The sequence below is a fragment of the Grammomys surdaster genome, unplaced genomic scaffold, assembly GCF_004785775.1.
Source record: "Grammomys surdaster isolate TR1022 unplaced genomic scaffold, NIH_TR_1.0 351, whole genome shotgun sequence".
Classification (NCBI taxonomy): domain Eukaryota; kingdom Metazoa; phylum Chordata; class Mammalia; order Rodentia; family Muridae; genus Grammomys; species Grammomys surdaster.
In genome coordinates this window covers 1322822-1332496 of record NW_021604770.1, presented here as the reverse complement: position 1 = coordinate 1332496, position 9675 = coordinate 1322822, and the positions used below count along the sequence as shown (strand labels likewise).

General features: G+C 37.6%; 1 pseudogene; it reads left to right on the top strand.

The window, feature by feature from the left end:
• The first annotated feature begins 257 nt into the window (after positions 1–257).
• LOC114631099 lies at positions 258–1579 on the top strand (annotated as a pseudogene).
• Positions 1580–9675: the final 8096 nt, after the last annotated feature.

Sequence of the window (9675 nt, the reverse complement as noted above, 5' to 3'; positions counted from 1 at the left end):
ATTCCCTGCACCCACATCAGGTGACTCAGAAACATTTGTAACTGTAGCTACAGTGGATCTGATGCCCTCTTCTGGCCTCAGTGGGTACCTGAAAACATGTGTGCACACAGATACACTGAAACACAAATATGCATATAAGTTAAATAATGCTTTTAAAAAGATACCTTCCCTGGAGTTTCCACTAGGCAACCGAATAGGTTGTTGAGATGGAATGTCTCACCCAGTAATCCAAGGACCAAACCCTGAGTCCACAAAGTATGATCTCTTTCTGTACAGTCTGTGGCAAAAGTGTCAAAGTATCAGTTGTGTTCCACCTTTACTGTGGCAAGGCCCTGCCTGAAGAGGAGGATGGAGGCACCCAGACTAACATTATGCCTCTTGTGTCATCCTTTGAGGCTCCAGGAGAGAGCTGAACTCTGGTTCTGAAGCCTCCCCCCCCCAAAAAAAAAAGTGAAATGGTCACACACTATCACTTCTCTCCCAACCTCCTTCCACTCTGAGGATAACTTGAGTTCTCCTGAGAGAATCACAGGCACCTGGAGCCGACTCCTCACCTCCAAAGGCAGCCCACTTTCCACCAGGCTGAGCCCTCAGACACTGAAGTGGAGCCGGGTAAACACCTCTCTTCAGGCTTTGCCTATAGGGACAGAGCTGATGGACCAGAATGGAAAGCACTAGACACTGTAGGCTCTGCAGACTAAGGATAACCAAGGCATTCTCTATGAAGCTGAGCCCACTTCTGTTGTCCCCTGTGAATTAATGATTCAGAAGCAGAGATTCTCACTCAAACTGGACTCCAAGGATGGGTGCCTTTTTAGTGAGCACAACGTTCAGAGAGCTGCCAAGCCTGTGCATGTGAACAAGTGGAAGAAGTAGTGCTTGGTTCCGCTCCTGGGCATCCCCACCTATATCGGCTTTTGCATGCACCAGGACAAGCACAGGTTTCTGTAGTTCCAGTCTGGGGAGGAGCCTTCAGTCAGCCATGGATGATAACCTGAAATGTGTATCAAAGAGATGTGTGTTTCAGGTGGACTGAAGGCTGCTAGATGCTCTGGAGTTTTTCCATGAAAACAAGTATATTCACAGGAACATGACAGCTGAGAATATCTTTGTGAATCCAGAGGTTCGGAGCCAGGTGACCCTGGTGGAGCTATGGCTTCACCTACCGCTACTGCCCAGATGGCAAGCATGTGGCCTACAAAGAAGGTAGCATAAGTCCACACGAGGGGCCACCTGGAGTTCATTAGCGTGGATGTACACAAAGGATGGGGGTCCTCCAGCCACAGAGATCTCGACCTCGGACTACTACATGCTCAAGCGGCTTTATGGGTCCCTGTCACGGACAAGCTGCCTTCCTAACTCCGAGGAACTAACTAAGCAAAAGCAAACTGTCTAGACAGCCCCATGCCAGACTGTGTGGCTGCTAGAACAGGGTTTCAGAGACCCTGCAGGGATATCTAAAGGTAGTGATGGCTCTCAATTACAAGGAGAAGCCACGATGAAGAAGAATCTAGAAGCTCTGCTGGAGGATATACAGATGTCACCCTATGAACCCCTGGACCTCCAGATGGTACCTTAGGTGGAATCTAGAGCTCCCAACTTTTAGCTTGAAACAGAACATAAAGTGATGTTACTCAAGACCTTCTGACTGAACTCAGAGTTCCTAAAAGAATCCCTTGAATGTGCATTCTCATTGGTCTCTTAGGGCAGACAAATCAACTCTCTCAGTGTTGGGGAACCTGAGTCATCTCCCATAATGTGAAATTCTTCCCTATCCCCCTGTCCCTACAGCTGTGGATGGAGGTGAGTGGATGTTGGTGGCACCAGCAGCTACTTCCCTAGGGCCTTCCTACCATGAGAATTCCTTACATTCCATAGGAAACTGCTTTTAATCAAGTAAGTAAGTAAATAAACAAACAAACAAATAAATAAATAAATAAAAGATACCATAGAAGATTGCAGAATATAGTAAAAGCATGTAAAGAGAAATATTTGAGGTATTAAAGGAGTAAAGGAAATAAAAGCTATTTGCTTCAAAAGGAAGAAAACAACTCCTGACTCATCTGTACTGACCTTTGAAAATTAGGGCAAAGGCTCTCCTGCTTATCACTTACTGAGGAGGAAATTTCCCAGGACCTACATTTTCTGTCTCTGTCCTCCAATGTAGTCACAGCACACAGAACTTTTGAGTGTGTTTCTCTACTAGCTGGTTGGCACTGAATACTCACCCTACCGTAGGCATGATTCTCATTCTTTCAATTTAATGAATAGACTAGCCAAGGATGCTTGATCCTACACACCTCATACTCTAAAGCCGAAAGACACATGGCGCACATAAGTAAATTATAAAGCAAGTGAAAAGGGGATGGGTTCTATGAAAAATATTAGATCAGCTTTAGGGAAAAGGTTCAAGCAGCAATAGAGATTGACGTTGAAGGAGGGATCCAAGGAAGATCCTGCTGGCAACATAGAATTAGAATAAAGTCTTGAAGGTAGCAGAGACGCAGGCTATATAGTGATCTAAGGAAAGGGAATTATAAATAAAAGACTGCCTTTTAAGAATGTAATTTTTCAAAGTTAAGCCTATTGATTTTTAAAATAACTGCTGTACTTAAGACCCAGTATATAAAGTGACTTAAAAAGATATTACATTTTAAAAACTTACAAAGGTGTGCCAAAACTTTCCTAAAACTCAGCCATTTTTTTTTCATCTAGGCAAACAAATACTCTTTTTTAACCCTCATTTTCACATCTGTATAATAGGCTTTTAAATAAAATCTGTCATAAGCTAGAAGGCACACAAAATACTCTTTTCATTAAGCATGGCTTGGAGCACATATTCAATAAATTATATGGAGGGAACCCAGACTCAGAGAGACAAACTCTGCATGATGCCTCTCACCCATGGTTTCTAGCTCCAAGTCTTCAGATGTGATATAAACAAGGAGAAATCACAGAAACCAAGAAGAAAAAAAGGGACCATGGTGTGGGGAAGAAAGATCTAGATAAAGGAACAGCAGGATACAGGTGCTGTAAGGAAGGGCTAGCCTTTACCTGGGGAGAGAGAAGAGATGACAAGACAGGAGAGTGATAAAAGGGGGAAAATAACATGAAGGATATTTTCAAAAGCCACAGTGAATTATATTTTATAATTACATTTACATATAATACATACAAGTATTTGTGTATATAGATGCATATACATCTTAAACACTTGAAGTGATAACTAAAACCCCAGTACCAGTTACAAGATATCTCATTTTGAGTAGTTAGTCAGGAGAGTCCAAGAGACTCCCAAAGTGATATAGGCTATTGTTCAGGTCCTTGGTTGCCTCCCAGAGGCTGAAGGTAGATCTCTATTGCTGAGGATACTATCTACTTCAGACACAGGACTAGAAGGAACCAAAACAGACTTGACCTGAAACTCTCCAACCCAAGAACTAGCTTTCAAGTACTGAGAGGTGCTATGTAAACCTTCAAAGGTTCAAAGGTACCCAGCTGCAGTACCTATGAACCACAACAATAACCAAAATGGTAAAATAACCCTGAAGGTACGATAGTTGCACTTGTAACTTGATGATAACCAACAGTTGTCTAATTATACTTAAAGTTCACTCAACAGGAGAGGAAATCATGCCTAATATTAAAAACCTAGCCATGTACCCAGGGATAGTGAGGTCTTGGATCTCAGAGAACCTACTTTTACCACTGTTCTTACAGTAGTATTCATACCTACATTATAAATATTTATTCTTATGTCCAAAAATAAATATGTCTCTCATTTCTCATTAAAGAAGCTTCTCTTTACAACAGAGAGACCATTACAACAGAGAAAGCCACAACCTGATAGACTAAGAGAACACTTGACTGTGGGGTAAGCAGCCCAATTACTATATATACAACACAATCCCTACACCTAAGATTCAGAGATCATCTCAGAAGTAGAGGGTCGTAAAATGATTGTAAAAACCAGAATACCAAAATATCTGACATGTGATTCTTTTCTATATATTGCAGGAAAGTTGCATACATGAAATCATGACAATATCTCTGCCTAAACAAAACCTAAATGCTGACAACACTGGTTGACATGCCAATGTAGATTAGGACATCTCACAGGACTCCACCCATAGATGAAGAGCTACAAGCAATTAAGGACATCTGAGAGACATAGAAATAGTTTTTATCCATGGATAAGCTCCCTAATTTGGTATCCAATACCAAAGTGGTCAGCTCTGGAAGGAGACACATGAAAGCAATGAATAGCACTGAACAGAATCAATAGATTGCATTTATTTTTTGTGTCTATATTTATATATGAAATATATAGATGTGTATGTATATATATATAATAAATATATTGATACATAGAATAATATTTGAAAAAGAGGTCGTGGACTTTAGAAAAAGTGGGGGTTGGGGAGAAGTTGGAAGGAAAAGGGGGAAATTATGTAACTACATTTTAAACAAATATAAAATAATTTTAAGGTGAGTTGTTTACTTACACAAAGGTATATTTAGAATAATGATCATGAATTATTTCTCCTATTTATGACTAATTACTCTCTATAATTAATTTAATACAGGCTACCACCAACGGTATTGATTATTCTTTAGAAGCTATAGGTAAGAACTTATTGAACCATAGAATATGGAGAGCTTATGCTGTAACTGACCCAGAAGCTTTATCCTTATTGGGTAGCTACTATATAGCTTGACATTGTTCTCAATACTATTGGAAGAGAAAAGGAATCATCATTTTTACCAATCTGTAAAACCACAAGCTACAATAATTCCTGGCTTGGAAATGGCATTCTCACTGGTGCAAGAGTGGCACAGAACCAACTACTTTCTGGTTGAATTTATGCCCCATTCCAATAGATTAAACCTATAACTGGCACCATTGTTTGTCTAAGAACTTATGACTAGACAGATCATAGACCCTAGGTGACAACCTACTATTATTATTCTGTTATACATGCATAGCATTAAACTATTTTCTAATGACTTATCTTTATATCCATAAATGATGTATCTTTCAACCTCATCTTAAAGAAGCTTCAATTTTCAATATATGGTGGTTAACAGAGACCCATAATTGCCCAAGATGAGAGAACAAAAGATGTCAGAATCACCAACCCTAAAAAGGATATCTATATCACATCCTTTCCTCCAAAGGCTTGTGGAAGACAGAATGGGAATAAGAAATAGTGTGCTCTATATACAACAGGGTATCAGCCACACCTGCAAATTACCTCATGGATGATAACAACATGCACAAATCCATACAAGGTCAATAAAGACCAAATTCCAGCATGAATACGTGAGGTAGATATAAAGCCTTATCCCTAGCCAGGACTTATGATAACTGAGAGCCTCTGGAGGAGAGAAAGAGTCAGTTTTATAAAAAATGTTGTCCCTGTAAAACTGACTATTTTCTAGTAGAAGGCCACATATGATAAAAATATGTGGGTAGCACAAATTGGTCATGAATATATTTTTTTTTTAAATTACACAAATTTGGGTGAGGGAGGTGAGCGAATTTAGGAGGAGTCTTAGAGAGAGATAGATATCACCAAAACCCAATGTACAATAACCTCAAAGTAATAATAAAAAGTATTTAAATAATTTCAAATTGCCCAGATCCCTAGTAACATAATTACCTTTGTGTAACATAAGATGCCATTTTAAAATATGCTAATTAGGAATTTATGATTGTTTCAATTCCCTTTTACTTCATATCTTCTGTTCTCATTCAAATATACTACTATCCACTATACAGAATGGATTTATTTAAATATTTCATCACATTATTTTATTCATTCAACTGCTTTTCATTCATCCTATTGATACTGGTCAAATGACCTGCATCAAAGACAACAGTAGTCTCATCAGTGTCATCTCTTTTTTTCCTTGGAAGTGGTCGTTCATGTATGTTATTCTTATGTGGGAAGCTGATACTAAAAGTGATTGCTGTGGTAGACAAACTTGGGAAAATACTCAATATCCTACCAACATAGGAGTGAAATGGTTTGTTTTATCTCATAATACAGAGTATAGTTTATTATACCAAAAATGAGATGGCTTGGTCGCATTGCATGTATATTCCAGAAGCTGAGAGGAATAATTTAATGTGCAAGCTAGTGCTCAATTCACCCTCTGGTTTTCATTCAGTCCAGAGCACTACATATGAAATGGTGCTGCCCACATCCAGGGCATGTCTTCTCACTGCAATTAATAAAATTCTCCACAGACATACTCATGGGCCAACCTAATTTAGACAATTCCTCACTGAGACTTTCTTCTGGTGATTATGCTTTAATCAAGTTGATGTTTAAAGCTAACCATCACTAAATCCAAGACATTACTTCTGTTGTTCCCGATTGTTCAAATCCATGTGTTAACCAGATTCCAAAAAAGGATATTGTTCTCTTGACAGTTGAAATACCAAGGGATTTGTAGGTTATGTTTTAAAATTGGCATCCCTGACCTCTGGCCATAAAGCATTTCTATTTCTCTCACACATGTAGTATATGACCAACCCTGTGAAATCTGTAGAAATCTCCAGAGGTACTACCCTCTGATCTAAGTGATCAGAGCCTGATTTGTAGGAGCAATATGAGATTCCTCTGTCCTAGAATATCTTAGCACCCCATTAAAATGCTTAATTATTACAAAACAAAACAAAACAAAACAAATAACAAATAACAAAAACTCCACTCAACTTAAGAGAGACTACTTTTTTAGGGAATCCTGGCTTCTATTCTTTGGGAAATTATTTAAAAGGCTTTACAATAAGGAATTCTTTCTCAATCACTCTTAAATGTATACTTATTTTCTATACCTAAGTATCTTCCTGAAGTACCCAGAAGACATTCACTAAAATTTAACAAGCCAAAGGGGGTTTCAATGGACAGATGAGATCTCAAACTCCTAGCTTATCAGATATCAGACATCTATAAGTACAATTTTGTATGTGTGTGTAAGTGTGTGTACATTTATATAGAGAGAAATAGATTTATTTTTCTTATGTGCATGAGAGTTTTGCCTTATGTATACCATTTACATGTACTACACAAATGCCTAGTGCCAACAGATGTCAGAAGAGGGCATCAAATTCCCTGGAACTAGAGTTATGGATGCCTGTGAACCACTATGTGGATGCTGGATACCAAACCCAGGTCTTCTGAACCATCTCTCTATGCCATATACTGACAATTTCTCTATAGGATTTCACTTGAGCCATAAAATGTACACACATGCACATACATATTATGTATGCACATCTATAGAAATATTCTCCAAACAGCTTCATCAATTCCAAAAACTCTGAATAGCTCATCTCTCACAGACCAAAAGTCCAGTCTTTTATTTATATATCAATTCAGTCATTACCTCAGGTTTCCTTTGGATTATCCCATTAATCTGTGCCCCATGAATCCATCTCCCTAATTCTTAGATAAAGGCAGCAATCACATTTCTTTTAACACTAAAGATGAATGCAGAGATCTGTCTGCCTTTGTAAACACCGACAGTAAGTTAACTGAATGGATTCTTGCTCTGAGATTTGCCATTCCTACTATGCCTGGGCTTAACCAACCTCTGTTCCAGGCTGACCTTGAACTCAGTAATGTGTTTGCATTTTTATTTTTCTGACAAGCTGTCTCTTAGTGCAATTGCCTCTGTTCTTTTAGGTTTGCAAAGCTCCTTATATAATTCATATCGCACAGCTATATTTTGCATAGTTGAGAAATTATATATTCTTGAACTCATGTTTTCAGAGTTCTTTCCCACAGCCTTAATGCCCATCCTGAAGGTCTCAGCATTTACCATTTTGCTATACAATAGCCATACTTTTGCCTCCCAGACTCATGTTGTCTCTGATTATCATGGGGTCATTTTACCTTGGCAAAGAGGACATTCTTCAAAGGACTAATATGAAAATATATATATTATTGTACAAACAAGACTTACACCCACAGCAACCATCAATACTTGAGGAGACCAATGCCCTATTGGCTCTGATTCAGGGCCAGGAGCCATGTCATGCCGTCTCTTACATGGCTGAGTTAGATGAAGTAGCCAGGTAACTTGTTACAATTGTGAGGCTGGTGTTATTGTTTTTAAATTACAATTGTATCTCTAGGAATTTGTTAGATCCTATCTCCTTATCTTTCTTCCTCTGAGTAATTTCTTTTTTTAAAAAATGACCTATGTCAATAAATTATATTCATGCTTATTTTCTATCTACACACACACATACCTGCATATGCCCATGCCTACCTATGAAAACAAATTATCTGTGTGATTATTTCCTGAAAAAGTTGGAGTAGGAGAAGGTATTCCTTAGTTCTTTTTTCCTATATACTATATTTGCCTCTTTTCCTCCAAAGTGACTACAATACATGTATACATACATACATACATACATACATACATACATACACACATACATAGAAACATAGATACATACATGCATAAATACAAAACCAAACTCTTTGTGGGGTTTCTGGGAATCAATTGATTCCATCAAATAAGTAATTTCTTCACAGCCTTTCAGCTACATACTTTTTGTCTTGGGAGGCAGTTATGATAAAAATATCTTCAAAGTCCTTTGAAAGCATATTCTTTACCAAAAATACTAAGCAAGTGATGGCTTTCAGGCCCTAGGATGGCCATTTGTTTAAACAAAGGTTTGTGAAGTGTGTCTTTCAACTTTCTCTAGCTTTAATGCAGGATTTTATAGTTACATCATTTTGCTTCATATCTAGCCTCAAAATATATTGGTACTATATTAGATTTTGTTTTACCCTAAGATTTTTCTTAGTAAAAACTACCTTTTACTAACAGAGATACAGTGATTTTTTTTTGTTGTTCTACAAACCCAGTAATGCCCACCTCCTAGGTTACCTTTAATCTTTGTTTAAAAATGATATAGTTTTAATTTTTGTTCATCTAATACTTTGCATATCTTTCAACACAAAGAAAGCAAAACCACAAGTCAGCCTGAAACTTCTCTTAGCAAAATCCATAGGTTAATGAAGTAAATATTATATTTTTCACTTCAGCAAAATGACAGTGTTGCTAAGCTTTCTGCTACTACATAACAAAGATCATTTACTTGCCACACTAACGTAACAATTTCCTTCATATTCTGATTGCCTTGGCTAGGAGTCTTCCTAGGATAATTTTAGATATCATAAATAATCTCATCAAATTACTTCTTGCTTTAACTCACAAGCTAACTTGTAGAATTAAGCCTTAATGACCTCCAGCTTATTCAAGTTCCAATAATCAGTGCTTGAGGGTTTTAAAAATGAGACTCACCTCTGATGCTTTAAAGTAATATTCTAGTTGTTTTTACCCTAACTGCTTAACTAAAAATAATTGTTATATTATGATCACATATTAGGTAGGACAATGCCTTAAAGCAATAATACAAGATACAATGGAAAGGCTGAACAAAAGGAATATATTTCTTAAAGCTCTGGAAGCTGAGAAACCCAAATTCAACCCACTAGCATATATATCTAGTGAGGCCCCGATTCCTAGTATACAATGATATGCTCACTGTATTCCTATATGGTAACATGCAGAGAGAGGAAGCAAGCTCTCCAGTCTCCTATAAAATAAAAAAAGCCATGTTATTATTAAATTCAATGACTTTACTATAAT